Source organism: Cavia porcellus, unplaced genomic scaffold (assembly GCF_034190915.1).
Source record: "Cavia porcellus strain 051 isolate PalLab524CR breed Dunkin Hartley unplaced genomic scaffold, mCavPor4.1 scaffold_3, whole genome shotgun sequence".
Classification (NCBI taxonomy): Eukaryota; Metazoa; Chordata; class Mammalia; order Rodentia; family Caviidae; genus Cavia; species Cavia porcellus.
Genome location: NW_026947486.1, coordinates 89,949,164 through 89,966,801, shown reverse-complemented (window position 1 = coordinate 89,966,801; position 17,638 = coordinate 89,949,164).

Below are 17,638 nucleotides of genomic sequence, written 5' to 3'. Positions count from 1 at the left end.
AAAAATATGTTTCTATGTTTTGAGCCACAAGTTGCCCTGGAAATCACTTACTCCTCTAGAAACCATAAGTTTTGTATTAATTAGTGAATAATTGTGCCAGTGCTTCCATTAGCTTAATGTCACATTAAAGTGATGAGTGATGTCTTATCAGTGAGGAACACAAAATACACAACATTATATATTGCTGATCAAGCACCGTATTCTGTTTATATCCATTTCTCATCTTTTCAGAAAGTATAAATTTTATCACTCTTCTCAAAATACCATATAAAGGCTGAGAATAAAATATTCTAAGTTAATAATACTATATAGCATTAAATTCACACTATAATTTGCAATAATGTGTATTGCTATTGGTGCATTTGTAACAATCTAGTATATTAAATTCTATAAGCATTTATTAGGCATCTTACGCTTGCCAGCCAGGTTCTGTGGTGCTGTTATGGTTTCTGTTTGGGTGGCCCACAAGCCTCATGCAGTCAGGGAGGTGGCTGAATCCAGTTTTTGTGATTGATTCATTGCTAGCACTGGGACTGACAGTGTGAGTGCTTTTCCCCTTTTTGTCCTTTTCCCTCTTGTTGCTTGTCACTGCCTTGAAAGTCTGCCTCTCAGTCATATCACTCCATCTTGGAATCAGATGAGTATGGACTGAAATCTCTACAAATTGTAAGCTAAATAACCTTTTATTCCTTCATTTTGGGTGTCAGATATTTTGTCTCCACAATGAGAGAAAAGTATCCAAGATAGGCACTAATCTATATTCCTGTCAACTAAGTTAATTTGTATCCTAGCTAAGTACCTTCACTTTTCCCCCTCTGGAAAATTGCCATCACATTAGCCTACAATGACAAAAGTATACTGGAAAATATATTAAAAGCCTATAGCATAAATTGTATTTCTATTTTTACTTATTATGCTTTTGTTGAAATACGTTGCTTAAAATCTGACTTCCTACATCCAAGTGTAATTGCTAGGATTCCAATATTACTCAACTGTAGCTCTGAACTAAAGCATGTTTGTATATTTTTTCTATTCATATGCATTTGTTTTCTATTACCACTAAAAAAATTCTAAAAACTTGGTGGATTGAAATAATGTAAAACCATTATCTTATATTTCTATAAATTACAAATATAACACAATTTCTTTTGTTCTAAAATTAGATTTGGTAGAGCTGCATTTCTTTCTTGATGCTATATACAAGAATCTATTTTCTTGCCCCTTTTAGTTGCTAGAGACTAGCTGCATTCCTCAAATCATGTCTGTCTTCTTAGATAGACAAAGCAGTAACATTGGTTTGAGTCCTTCTCTCATTAAGTCACTGTGGCCTGCACTTTGTCGACCTCTTTTAAAAGCATGTACGATTTAGACCAATGATTTAAATTAATCTTATTTTAATAAGATTATGGCTAGTAACTCCCTTATATTTGTAAACTTAATTCCCCTTTGCCATATAAATTAACAAATTCATAAATTCTAGGGATTAGAAAATGGACAAATTTGCAGATCATTACTGTGCCTACCAGAGTCGGGCTAAATATTCAGACTTTCATTTCAGATTTAACTGTATTATGCAAGATAATGTAACTGATCAATGATGTGTGTGTGTGAGTGTGTGCATTCAGATTTGTGTGTGACTGTGTCTGTGTGTGTGTGAGAGAGAGACAGACAGACAGACACAGACAGAAAAAGAGACAGAGATAACACATTGGAGCTAAGGCCTCACACACGCAAGGTAAATGCTTTACCATTGAGGTACATCCATATTTCCTTTTTCTTTCTTAAAAAAGATCCCACTAAGTTGACCAGATTGGTGACAAGTTTTCTGTGATCTTGCCTCTGCCTATTTGCTGAGGTTACATGCATGTGATACAAAACATGACTTCAGTGACCACTTGAACATGCAAAAATATTTAGTTTATTTATATGTTTCTTTCAGCAGTTATTTTGTCTGACTACATTTAACATTTCTAACTCTATTGTGTCCCTTTATTTCTTAAAGTGGCAATTTTCTTGTAACAAAAATATAAACAGTGATTTAACTTTAACATCACTCATTGTGATACTGTGAAGTAAATGTGGTTATGGGAGTGAATCGAGATTAATTCATCTTATTTATTATGAGATGCCATTTTTAATCTCAGCGGTAAAAAGATACTGCCCAAACTATCTGTGTGATTGTTTTTGATTAAACAGTACATACTGCTTTCTTCTGATACTTATGCAACTCTGTGAGTAGTCTAAGAATTTAGAAAAAATATACAATTATTTTACTAATTTCAAAAAGATAAATATTAATTTAAAACTTATATATTTAATTTATATCATCTTTTATCCCGGACTCAATCACTCCACTACTATGCATTTCATATCCACATGTATTGTAACAAAAGCAAGAAATGCAATGATACAAAACAATTATGGTATCCATCTCGACTCCCTAAAACTTGCCTGTTAATAAGGAGAGGAAAAAAATGAACAAAGTATTTTGTTATAATTACAGTTGATAATAATCAAATAACACCAATAAATAATCATTTGACAGCATCATACAAGAAAACTTTACCAAATATATGAAATGTTACACTCCAGTCTAAATAATGACAAGAGTTAAATATTCAACAAATCAATGTTCCTCAAAGATTACAGTAAGTGTGCCTGGAATGTAACATAATTTTGGGCACAGTGAGCATTTCTGGGTGACATCAGAAATTCAAAGGCCCAATCCTAAAATGGGCATCTGAGATGAATAAACTCTTCTCGGATGAAGAAATACAAATGTCAAATAAATATATGAAACAATATTCTACATCACTGGTCATTCTACAGATGCAAATTAAAAGAGCAAAGCTTCCATCTCACTCCAGAAGGAATGGTTATCATGAAGCAAATAAAGAGATTCCACTGTAAAAGAGAAAACAGAGATGAAAATATAACAGAGGGGTTGTGAAGCAACAAAAGATTTGCATGTTCAAAGGTAAAAAGGGTCTCAGATACTTTACAAAGTGTAAAGGAATCCATTAGAGAAAAAGAATTAAAAGTAGTAAAATTCTTATAAAATATAAAACACATATTAAATGATATTTTGTGTTGATATATTGCAAGTTGAAAGTATTTGTATAGCTAAAGTGTGCACACCACACAAGCATTCAGTGGAATCTCTATTAAAAATCAATGACATTGTTTACAAAAACAGAAAAATGCAATTGTAAAAATTTTATGGGAAGCTGAAAATTTCTGAATTGCTAAAGCCATCTTGAGCAAAAAGAACAGCATACTTCATAGTATTATATCATGTAGCTTCAAATGCACTAAAATCTAGTCTTCAAAAGCAATACTATTAGCATAAATAGAAATGGATAAAGAAATTAAACAGAATATGGAGCCAAAAATTAAACCCACATATCTACAGGAAACAGTAAAGGACTTCTTATCTTTAGGAATGCATTTAACCACTTTGAACAATGCTTTTAATGTAAACATAATGAGTAGGTAGTGTTGTGCCATAACTGCTTCTTTTTTTATCTTTACATTTTTGCTGTACTAAAAACTTTTGTGACCATATTAGACAACATATACTTACTTCAGGATGATTTTATCTCAATATTACTCATATTAAAAAAAAAAAACTAAAATTCACATTTTCTATGATGTCTAACAATTTTATATATACAGGAAAATTTTGGTTTGTGAGAATAATTTGTTCTGAAAGCATGCTTATAATCCATATCATTTGTATATCAAAGTGAACTATTCCCATAAGAAATACAGTAATTGAAAAACCAGGCAATTTATTCCATAACTCAAAAATAATAGAAATGCAGATGATTCATTTTATAACACAAAATATTCAAATAAAAATGATGGCAATATCATAATGTAATATCAAATAATAAAGACAATACAAAATAAAGGAAAATAAACCAGTTAACCTGCACTTACCTTTGAAAACCTTGTGGCTGAAGTGAGGGAGTCCGGAGAGAAAAGTGTTGTTGTGTAGGATGAATTTCACTATCTCTAACATAATCACTGCTATGTATTGTTTCCATAAAATCTTTTTCTTTTCATGCAACTTTAACAAAGAACACATCCAGTGACATCTGCTAGTTTCTCCTTTAGGGAAGTTTTCAGAAATCCGACATTGCATTGTTGTGAAGCAGATTCGTTGTTTGCACTGCTTCAGCCTTATTTGGGTAGTGTTTTTGTACAAGATTTTGCACTGTTTCTCACATTTTACACAGTTCCCTAATTTCATCTGAAGTTAAGGATTCCTCCATAGATGACATCTTCTACATAACTTCTTGCTGTTTGAAGACAATCATCCATCATCCACAACTGGAGAAAGAGAGAAAGAGACAGAGAGAGAGACAGAAAGAGAGAGAGAAAGAGAGAGAGAGAGAGAGAGAGAGAGAGAGAGAGAGAGAGAGAGACAGATAGAGAGACAGAGAGAGAGACAGAGAGAGAGAGACAGAGAAAGACAGAGACAGAGACAGAGACAGAGACAGAGACAGAGAGACAGAGCATGCAAGCTCAGTTGTAATCCTGACAGAGACAGATAGACTGACAGAGACAGAGAGGTACATAGAGAGACAGAGAATCATTGAATTAGTTGTGAAAATTTGACATTTAGGACAAAGTACTACTTGTACTGCAAGACATTGCTCAATTTCCAATTTGAAATTTATTAGAAATGTTGGCTAATCTTGAGAAACACTTCCAGAACAAGTTAATTGGAATCCATGGTTTTACTATATATATATATTTTGGAGGAACATTCTTAGACAAACAAGAAGAACATTTTATTTTCTTAAGTTTCTTAAGTTCTGGAGACTGCTTATGTGTTTTGCTTGTGGTCATTTTCCATTTTTAACATACATATATTAATCAACTTTCTCATTGCTGAGACACAATGTCCAACACCCTGCCTCTTACAGAGAAGAGGTTTATTTGGCTCATGATTTCCAATAATTCAATTAATGGACCACTGACTCAAAGGAAATATGGTTATGGTATACTGTTGTAAACCACTATGCCGCAGCTCTGAGCAGGATTTAAAATTAGCTAATTGGCTTTCTATGTTTGTCTGTGAGTCTGCCCTAGGCCTAGACCCATCACCTAGCAATGGGAGGCCAGAAATACCTCAAAAAGTAAGATAAGGTCACAGCTGAAGACACTTTCGCTTCAGCACTAATTGCATAAATAGAGACTGCAGCTGAAGGAATCTCACTCCTGTAGTCACACTCTTACCATAAATGTCATCTGCAGATAAGACCTTTCTCCTAAATTGACATGATGTATTACTTGGAGACTTCCTTGAAGTGACTCCCAAGGTCCTACTCATTGCCTGCACTTTCCTCTGTTTCTCTGCCCTTTGTTTCTGTTCTAATAAAAACTGGTGGTCCAGAGAAGTCTTTGTTTTAGCCCTCAGAATCTTGAACTAAGCAAAAGGGTTTTGATCCTCCTGGAGCCCTAAAATCATACCACCTGTTTCATTTTATTTAAGCCTTCACCATACACTCATTTGGGAGATTAGGAATCTAGGTCAGGACCTGATAGTATACCTGACAGAAAAAGCTCTTAGATCATTATAGATAAAATAGAGCATGGGAACAGTGTTAAGAAATAGGGGGGCATGAACTATAAACAGTACAGTAATGATTATGCCTTCGTGACACAACCAGACTCTCTGAGAAGTGGGTGGGCCTTACTAATTCTTTAGGTAGGTCTCACACTAATTAAGTAGCCCTAATTGACTTTAATCATTACAGTAAGCAATTATTAGTCGAGTCTTGCATTTTATTATCCAGCTTATCAGGTATCAGTTTGCCTATTAGCATTACCTGACACCACCTAGGTAATCCAGGGAAATATTCCCCCCTCAAGATCAGTTGATTAGCAAACAATTTTATCTGCAACATTAAATCACTAATTTATTCATTCCAGTTAGTGGATATAGATCAGCTGTAAAGGAATAACATTTTGCTTAACACTCTATACTAGGATGATCTAGGTTCATGAGAGAGACACCTATTTCCCCATATTTTAAATAAATTTTTCTATGACACATATTAAGGTGTGCTCAAGTACCAGTCAAATTACTGTCAAACATATTTATATAATGGCTACATAACATGTATATTACTTTCTTAGTAAAAATATTCTAAAGGAAACCTATAATAATCCTACTTGAATTTTAAAATATATGAATGTGCAGTTAAATTGATTAATATTTAGTGACATGCAGATCTTTTTTCTTTTGAAATTAAAACAAAACAAAGATGCTAACAGATTATATTGATTCAAATTTATTAATTTTACTCTAATAAAATTAAAATTTGTTAAATTAATAACTCAGAATCTATACTGGGAGTTTAAACTATGAAAAAATGATCATGAAAAATTCCAATTTTGGTTTACTTTCAGCTTTACTTTCAGCTTAGAAAATGAAACATGTGGGCCAGGGATTTAGCTCAGTGGTGTAAGCACTTGCCTGGCAAGCATGAGGTCATGAGTTTGATTCCTGGTACAAAAAAAAAAAAAAAAAAAGAAAAGAAAAAATATGTTACGGTAATTAACTTTGTTTATTTTAATTTGCATATTATTAGTAAGGACTTTTATTTAAGCCATTTTCATTGTTTAAATAAAATGTGTAAAGCATTGTGGCTTTAATAAAATTATAGTCTGCTAGTGATCTTTTTGAAATAGAATTTGCAGATACGTTGCAGTACTCTAATTAGACAAGCAGAAAGTTTGGATTACTTATCAAAACATTATGTTCCAAATCATCAGTATACATATTAATAATTGTTCAAATTTAACAAGTATTGAAGAAAATTCTAATTAAATAAAATTACAAAAACTGTTAAATAACTCTTATTTCTCAAATTTTAGAATTCAAATTTTAGTGATAATGAAAAAATACTGCATTCTCATATTTCTGGTGGAGGGAAAAATTGGAATTATCATTTTGCACAATTGCTTGTCCATAAATAGTATAATCACTCATAAATAAACCCAATAGGCAATGAATTCTATTTCATAACTTGTGTATGAATATTAATTCCTGTAATGTTTTCATTTTTGGAGTAAAATAAAGTTGTGTATTTTATTATATATAAATTGATGTGTATTACATTTATGCAATAGAGAAGCAATTTGTGTTGCTGAAAGCAAGACTACTGGTCATCTTTGAATGAGATAAAATTCTGAATGTACTTTTATGATGCTGAAAATCTATTTGTGTTGTAGATAATGGTTAAGTTTATATATTAATGTGTGACAATTCACTTAGCTGTACACTCATGGTATGTGAATGTTTCTGTAAGATTATTTTGCCATAAACATTGTGACAATTGCTAAAGCAAAATTAACTGCATTATTTGTGGATTAAGACTTTTGTTGGGTTTCTATTGTTACTCTTACTCTACATGTCAGAGCTGAGTTATTGAACTTTTTTACAAATTTACCTATTACGACCTAATTATTGTCTTTAGATAGTGGCACTTATAAAATCATGAGTATTTCTTATTTACATATCCACTGAGATCTTTCCATATATAAAAGCTTTTATTTTTGACCTGATATTTATATTTCTTATGTAATGTATCTGCATGAACATATGACCATACATAGGCAGCTATACACATGCAATTGAAAATGATATTTATTTTAAACTTTGTTACAGTAGTTTTTATTTTATTAAATTTACATAATTATGTTTTCATGATTAGGATATGTTTGAACATTGTGCTGTTTTTATAATGAATTTGTTACTTAGAAAATAACACCTATTTGTGTGCTGGAAAATGGTTAGCTGAAAACAGTAGTTTTTGTCCTTGGACTGCCTAAATTTATTCTCATGCTATTGATAGATATTATGTATCTTCTTGAGCATTAATAGCTGATTTTACAAAAAAGCATGAACTTCAGCATACAATCATTGAAGGGCTTATAACTGCAGAGACTAATGGACAATACAACCCAAAGTGAGATCAAGACTTGAAGTTCGTAGGAAATCATTTACTTTCTTTCTTAAAAAAGGAATAAAGTGGAAACATAAAATTACAGGGTACAGAAGACCACACACAGAAATAAAAATGGAAACACAAACAAGCACATATCTTTTGCTTTGTGTAAACACATCAAGTAAAACTTTTTTTTTTTCTCTTTGAATTCCTTTCCTAACTTTATGCTTTTTGGTTTTTATTGTCTAATTGCTTCAGCCAATGTTTCCAGAACTGCACTGAATAGGCGTGGTTATAATAGACATCCATATCTTGTTTCTGATTATACAGTGAAAGTTTTCTTTTTTGACTATTTACTATGACTTTAGCTGTTGGTTTTTCATACATAACTTTCATAAGATTGGTGCAAAGACCATCTACTCAAATTCTGTAGAACTTTTACCATGAAAGGGTGTTGAGCTTTGTCAAACGTTTTTCTGTATCTATTAGGATGATCATTTTATTTTTGTCCTTGGTTCTGTTAATATGGTGTATTACACTTATTAGTTTGCATGCATTGAAAAATTCCTGCAACTCTGGAATGAATCCTGCCTGGCTATGATGTATAATTTTTTGATGATTTGCTGCATTCTGTTTGCCAGTATCTTGTTAAGTGTGTTTGCATCCATGTACATTAGGGTGATTGGCCTTTACTTTTCTTCTTTAGTTATGTGCTTCTCTGGTTTTGGAATCAGGGTAATGCCTGTTTACAGAAATTATTTTGGAAATACCACTTCCTTTTCAATTTATTTAGAGTTTCTTCAATAATGGCATTAGTTCTATAAATTTCTTGCAGAATTCAACAGTGAATCCATCACTGCCTGGGATTTTCTTTGTTGGTAAATTTGTAATTACATTTTCAGTTTCACTGGTTTGTATCATGTTTAGCTTTTAGATTTCATTTTGGCCATTCAATTGTGTCTAAAAATTTGTCCATTTTTTCTGTGTTTTACACTTTATTTGAATATAGATTCTCATAATAGGTATTGAAGAACTCCTGGATTTCTGTGAGATCTTTTGTAATTTTCCCCTTTTCTTTCTTAATTGCTTAAATTTATGTCTTTTTCTTTCCTGTTTTTGATGAGGATGGTTGTTTATCGATTTTACTTGTCCTTTCAAAGAATTAACTTTTCAATCAACTGATTTTTTTGTATTGCTTTGTTAGTGTCTATTGCATAAGTTTCTGCTCTTATCTTTAACAGTTCCTACGTTGTATGAGCTTTAGGTTTGACTTGTTCTTTTTTTCTAGAAGTTTGAGGTTCAGTTAGTTACTTCTGTTTTCCTGATGTGTGAGTTTATTCCTGCAAACTTCCATCATAAGACTGCTTTTATTTTTCCCCATAAGTTTCAGTATGTTTTATTGGCATTATTTTATAATAGTATTTAATGTTTAATTTTGTCTTTTATTTCCTCTGGGACTCATTGTTGTTCAGAAAACTGTTATTTAATTTTTATGTGTTATTGTAATTTTTGTGATATCCTTTGTCACTAATTAGCAGTTTCATTGCAATATGGTCAGACAGTATTAATGGGAAGATTTTAGTACCTCTGTATTTACTTAAACTTGCTTTGTCTGATAATTTATCATTATTTTAGAGAATGTCTCATGGAAAACTGAGAACAATGTGAATTCTTATGTTTTTGGCTGGAGTACTCTGTAGATATATATGAAGTACCTTTGTTCACAGGCTTAGTGTAATTCTTTGTTGGTTTTTTTTCTTTGTCTAGTTGATCAATTTATCTGTGCCAATGTAGTATTACAGTCCCCCACTACAGTTGTGTAGGACTTATTTGGTTTTTTATGTTTATTTATATCTATTTTATGTAGTTGGGTGAACGTGTGTTTGGTTTATAAATATTTATTATTGTTATCTCCCCTTCTTGGAGTTTTCACTTACCAAGTATGTAATGACATTCTTTCTGTGTTTTGATCAATTTTGGCTTAAAGTTTACATTGTCTGCAAAAAGAATAGCTCCCCCTGCATTTTTCTGGGTCCCCATGCCATAGAAAATTTTTTTATTCTTTGATTTTTAGTGTATGATTTTTTTGTTTAAATGTGTTTCTTGAATGCAGCATATGGTTTGATTTTGCTTCGTGATCCATTTTGTCTGTTTATTTTGAGTTACATATAATCATTTATGTTGAAAGTTATAACTGATACATATTAGCTTTTATTTTTCATGTTATTTTCCTGTTACTTATTCCATATTTTTCCATTTGTTTAATTGTTTGAAGCCCTGGAATCTTCTTTCTTTTCATGTTCATGTGTTTGTGTTCTTTGTTATCTGTTTATAATATGTCCTTCAGAGTATTTTGAACATCTGGTTTGGTGTCCATAAATCTCTTCAGTTGTTCTTCATCACAAAAATATGTTATTTCTCCATCTTTTTTTTTTTTTTTTTTTTTTTTTTTTTTTTTTTTGTATCAGGGACCCAACTCTTGACCTTATGCTTGACAGGCAAGCACTTATGCTGATGTGCTGAACTCTGGGCACCTTTCTGTCTATTTTGAAAAAAATATTTTTTGTGGAGTATATCAATTTGTGTCAAAGATTGCTTCCTTTAGGGATTGAAATACCTCACTCCAAGCTCTCTTTGATTTGAAGTTTTATGTTGAGAAGTCTACTGTGATTGTAATTTGCTTTCCTTTATAGGTAATAAGCTTCTTTTCTCTAGCGGCTTTTTTATTTGCTCTTGTGCTGCATTTCTGGACTCTTGATTATTATATGGCCTGGTAGAGGTTTGTTTTGTTCTTCACCACTAGGAGTTTCATATGCTTCATTTATTTGTATGTCAAATTCTTTATCTATGTTTGGGAAGTTTTCTGCCATTATTTTTGTGAAAAGATTTTTAATGGTTTTTGTGCTGTCTTTGGCTTTCTCATGGATTTCAGTCAGTCTTATGTTGCTCTTCTTTGCCTCATCCTGAAGATGTTGGATTGACTTTTCATGGTATCTTGTGTGATTTTTAAAATATCTTTAATTTCTTGATCACTAATCATTTTTGTGTCTTCTAGATCTGGTACTCTATTCTCCTTTTCATTGAACCTGCTGTATATATTTTCAGCGTGATTGCTAATTCCTGCATTTCTGTTTTACTCTCTTTCATTGATTTCATTTTTTTTGTCTTTGTTTGGCATTCATAACTTCCATCATTTTCTTGGTCCTCTTATTTATTTGTTTGTGGCTGCTTTAAATGTTTTATTTTGATAGTCACTTCTTTTTGTACCTCATGGATTGTTTTTTCTAATGCCTATTCCATTTTTTTTTTAATTTAAGAGGAAAAAGAGAAAAACACAAAACAAACCAAAGCGGTGTAAGGGTACACGTAATACAGAACTACAAAACAAAACAAAACAAACAAACAAAAAAACAAAACAAACAAACAAACAAAAAACATAACAGTAAGAAATCACCTGTTAGTATATTACATATTATCATCTTGAAAATAGTTCCTCAAATCACAGTATCAAAGAATACAAGCACTTGTGCTGATATAATTTCAGAGAGTTCCATTTGTTGGTTTTTGTTTTCCTCTCTCTCTTTGTGTTCTAAACTTTCCTAGGTGTGCTTGGCATTTGAGATTTCATTTTGCTTCTTCATCTTGTCATTTTCTATTGTATTTTATTTTTTGTGTTGATGCCTGTTAATTTCTTATGTTGGAAAAAACTTGGTAAGATTTTTCTAGGAGGTGTGTGCTCCTCTGGATGTCATCTAGATGTATGCAGTTCTTGGTCTTTAAATCTATCATTAGAAATTACTTCCCAATATATTAGAACTGAAGAGGTGCTTTTGGATGCAGGGCCCAGTAATTTGATAATGGACAATGATGATGTTATGACCCCTTACAATCCCAGTGTTGTCACTCCTTTTGCCAACAGCACTGCCCTATTTTAATGAAAGAAATGTGTGAGAACTTACACTCATCGCACTGGCACTTCCATTGTATGATAATGGAGGAATAAAACATAATGTGCTCAATCTCCTATTACTGTAACCATCATCCTGGGGCAATGGAGGAACAAAGGAGTGCAGATTTTCACTACTCTTGCCAGCACCATGGTCTTAGAGCAAATTGATACAACATGATTACACTTTCAGGAAGATATCCAGACTAAAATAGCTATGTTAAAAGAGAATATATTTGAGACAATTAGTATTTCATTTGACATGATTATCTGTTTTATCAATTAGAAAAACTAAAACTTACACTTAAAGAATACATGTTAACAACATAGTGTTCTTCAACGTAGTCTCCCTGTTGTACATTAAGTCTACAGAACTCGCTCACCCTTCCTCTCTGGATATTGTACCTCACCATTATCATGTTCCCTTTCCCTTCTCCAGCTCCAAACAAAAAGAAATTTTCTTTCTACTTCTGTACGCTTAATATTTCTAAAGTATACATTCAAGAGAGGTCATTTTGTATTTGTTATTTTGTAATTGGCTTACTTCTGTTATTTCTTGACATATTTGGTAACCTCTTCACATACCAAGAACAAATCTAATTTGATCATAGTGTATATCTGTTTTAATATGCAACATATTTGATTTATTTTGTTGATTATTATTGCATCTAAATTCAAATTCCATTTAAAACTATCGAGATAGTTCATGGTTGAAGGCATCCAGTCCTTGGTTTTTCTACATTATGAGGTTTTAATTCACTGATGCAATCCCATTATTCAGTACTAGTCTGTTTAGATTTTGGGTTTCTTCACTCTTACTTTTTGATTAATTTTTTACTTAGTTGTTATTAGTGTATTGTTTCATTTTCAAATATTATAATTTTTCCATTTTTTTGTGTTACTGAGTTCTAGCTTCATATCACTATATGTACTAACATTGTTCAATATGATTCCAAACTTCTTAAATTAATAAATATATTTTTGGATTTAACATATATAACTTGAAAATCTTCCATGTATATTTGAAATAATGTGTATTCAGCTTCAGCTCTTTGAAATATTCTGTCTATTACAGCAATTTCTATTTTGTCTAAAGTGTAGTTAAACTCCCTATGTGTGAATGACTTTCCTCTTGTTGAAAGTAGAGTACTGAATTCTACTGCTAATATATTTCTGTTTCACTCTAGGGTTCTGTTAATAATTACTTGAAATATTCATATGTAAAAATGTTAAATGCATATAAATTTAGAATTATTATATCTTGTTGAATAGACTACTTTGTCATTATATAATGATCCTCTATATATTCTGTGTTACTGAATTAAAAACTATGCTTTCTGGAATTAAATATAGATACTTGTAAATTATTTTGATTACTATTTGCATGAGATATTTTGTTTAAATTTCAGAGTTTCCCTTGATTTTTATTTTCTGTCTATTTATTTCTAAATTGTAATCTTACATAAGCAGTGCTATTGATGGTAATTTTTTACCAACATGTTGAATGGACTATCCTATCTTCATATTCTGAAAGGTTTCTGCTGGAAAGATGCAGACAATCTGATAAAATTCCTTGTATATCTTTGGATCACTTTTCTCATGTTACTTTCAACATTCTCTCTTCTGCTTTTGAAAATCTCATTATAAAATGTCTCAGTGAAAATAACTGTATATTTCATGTATCTAGATTCTTCATACTTTGTGTTCCTGAATCTTTATTTCTCTCCTTGACTTGGGAGAATTTATTGATTGATATTATTCCTTCAAAGAAGAATTTGTTCTATTTTCTCTTTCAGGAGCTTCTATAATACATATGTTTACTTGAAGTTATTACATAATTTCATCATATTTCTTTATTTTTCACCACTTTTTCATTTTTATTTTTAGTACTACAGTATTTAAAATGATCTTCCTTTAGCATTTGACCCTTCTGTTTTATTAAATCTGTAGTTAAAATTCTCTGTTGAATTTCAGAACAGAGAAAAATGGCAGATATATAACAGTAGGCTACAGAGGCTCCCTGAGATAGTCAACTTAGATTCCAAAAATAACACAGCTTGGGTAGTCCCAAATAGAGGAAGATAGTTCCTCCCAACATAGTAACAAACTACAGTCCTGGAGCTACTATTGGAATAGCTAATGTCTCAGTGCTTCTGCTGCAGTGCATGAAGTTGCACAGCCGAGACTTACTGAGCTACCTGAAAGCCAACTACCACTTCAACTCACAGGAGACATACTCACACTGAAGACAGGAGTCAGCCTCGAATGGAGAACTGAACTGATGAGGAACCTGCATTGACCTGCAGTGAGTGATGAGAATAAAACTCTTCCATAGAAAAAGGATCTCCAAAAGATGACACTCAGGGACTGGGCAGACTGGCGAGAACAAGGAGCTGCAGTGACTTCAGTCAGCTGCTCCCATCTCAAGTAGGATTGGTGGGGAGCACTTGAACTGGGTCAGACCCCAGACTGAGACCCAATAGGCTAGCCCAAACCAAGTCCCTAGGCCTAGCAATGCTCCCTAATGCAGTAAAGCCCCCAAGAGTTTGAATGACCCAGAGGAGAGGGCCCAGCATAGGATTCCCCAGTCCGTACCTCCATAGTACACTACAGTGGGCATTAGCACCTAGTCAACATGCTTCAGGTGAACTGTAATGAACAATGAAAGAAACTGGGGCCTCCTGTATGGAAGGAACAAAAACATGAGAAGAGGAAGCAACAAGAAAGGGTCTACAGCCCCAATCCTGAGAACATTGATCCAAGAAAGGTAAATACAAAAGAGATTGAGTATGGCAAACATGCAATATCAGACACAGCACCAGTGGACATAAAGCGATATCTTTGGGACCTCATAGATGAGTTCAAAAGTGAAGAATTTAACCAAATAAAGCAAGTTATAAATAGAGTAATAAAAGAAATGCTAAGCACCTCTCAAGAAAAAAAGATGGAAGAATGATGGAACACAAAAAAGGGGAGAATTGTTTGATGACGAAAATAGAGAAAACATAAAATACATGAAGCGGGTTCAAAGAGATTACCAGGAAATTTAAAACTCCATTGAAAGCTGGAAAAACTGCTTGAAATAAACTAAGAATAGAATACCTGAACTAGAGGACAGGTTTGCAATGAATGATCATTAAAGGAAATTTTTCTTAAAAATAACAAGGAAACAAGCAGTAACAATACAAAGGTTAGAAGACAACAAGAGGATCTATAATCTAAGAATAAATAATGTGAATGAAGAAGCAGGGGTACAAACAAAGGAAGTACAAAGTCTACTCACAGAAATAATTAAGGAAAACTTCCCAAACATAAAAAAAGAAAAAAAAATACTCATATGTATGAGGCATATAGAACTCCAGCCACCTCCAACCAAACAGAACTACACCAAGGCATATAATAATCAAGATCCCAGAGATCCAATATAATAACAGAATATTAAAAGCTGTTAGAGACAAGAAACAGATTACTTACAAGGGAAAGCCCATCAGAATATGGCAGACTTCTTGGCACAAACCATCACATCGAGAAGAGCATGGAGCAAAGTATTCCAAGCCCTAAAAGAAAATAACCTTGAGCCCAGATTGATGTACTGTGAAAAATTGTCCCTAGAAATTAATGGAGAAACAGATGCTTCCAAGATGAAGAGGAACTGGGAGAATTCACAACCACCAATCCAACTCTACAGAGAATACTACAGGACATTCTAAAGAGAGAGAAAAGCGCTAGGATTTCAGGGACAGTGGCAGAGAGGTCCCAATGGATGGAGCAAAAAGTGAAATGAAGAAGACAGACAACTAATGACAGAAAAAGAATACAATAGAAATGAGGCAGAGAAGTTTGGATATAATTTCTAATATAGATGGCCTTGATACACTAAATTAAGGGAAAAAAGGCAGAATCGCAGGCAGAGTGAATCAAGAGGTAGGGTCCACTGAGATACTCTTTATAGGAAACACAATTAACATGAAGAAGGGGATATGGACCAAAAATCAAATATGAGAAAACAGAACTCTATGTGATAGGGAACCCGAGAGTAATAGGGGCAACTGGACCAGTATTTATGGATAGGTTGGAAAGGCAGGCTTTAATAGGTAAAGAAATATAACTAGAGATCAAGCCCAGGAGTGAGAAAGTTCAGAAACGCTTAGGTAAATAGCAGGTTGACCCCCCAATATAAAACCGAAGTTGTTGGGGAGACCCAAAAGTAGGAACAGTCTTAAAAAATACACTAGAAGATATTTCTAATAGTGTATCAGGAATTAAAACCCATATTACTCACACCACTCTGGGGCTTATTTCATCCCAGTTTGTATGCAAGCACTACATCTGAGGACACAGACAGCTATCCCAAAAATATCAGGATATAGCATAGTAATCATCTTTAACTTCCTATTAAGTTAATCTGGAGCCCTTTATAACTTATTCTGTTATAGCATGACTGATCTTAGTTAAATCTGATTTGTTTGATTGTTGTTTGTTATTGACAGATTTTATACAAAACTGTTAAGGTTGTAGTATGAAGTCAGAGAGTATTAGACAACAATACTAAAAATGACAATAATTCACTACCGTACCTATTCTGGTTTGACTGCTCCCTGTCTTTGTAGTTCTACACTATCTGTATTTCTTTAGTACTGTTATGTACTGATATATTCAATTCCACTTTATCTGATGATATAGACAATTCAATTGATGATAACAAGACACAAAACAGTAACCATGGTAGAACTCCTTGTACAGCAGTTTTATATGTAATTTTAGCTCTATGTGTCTATAAGAATATGTTTTTTTCCCTCCTGCTTTGTTCTGTTTCTCCCTCTAATATAGAAAGGATGGAAATACATGTTAAGACTCATGCTTGTGTAAAACCTATAAACAGTTTATGAGAACTGATATTATGACACATGATGAAATGAACAAATACTTTGAAGGAAAAAAAGGCACTACAGCACCTAGTGCTCACTCCTGAGTGTCATGATGTGAAATCCAGAAATACTATTATTTGTTCAGAGTGATTTCAGTCTGCTTTGGTTTGTTTAATCTCAACATAAACAAAGATATGGATAAATGTGTGTATGTTTAAGAGTATAGGATTGATAACCATATTACTAAGTTTTTATTAGATAGTTAAACAGATCTATTTGCAGTCTCCTTGTTTGAATTCACATTTATATGTTCCACTTTTGTATCTTGAACAATTATTTGTAAGAGGACAATATGTAAACTTCAACTAGTGATTTATTATTGTTTATTATTTCCTTTGAAAGTATGTACTGTTTCTACCCTTTTTCTTTTGTTTTATCTTTCTTTAAATAATTTTTTAAAATTCTATATTGAATTTCTAATTTTTGCAATTTTGTTAATAAAATCCTAATATCTTGTATTCTTTATGTTAATTCTATGTCTGTTGAATTGTATATTTTGTATACTCAGTATTTTGTTAATATTATTTATTTTGCTATATATGATATATATTCCATAAATTTTAATGAAGGTTAATTATTCTATCATCAACTGATGCCCTATTCATTGTAACAATGTCTTGTTATGAATTATTTATTTATTTTCATGACTGTGGAGCAGACAAATCTATGTCATATAAAAGTATAGCACATGTATTAAGTGCATAACAATTGATGATGATAACAAGTAACTATGTTACTTACTTTTGTAGTTGATAACTATACTTTTTCATTACATTAGATGATACTTCTGTTGTTTATAA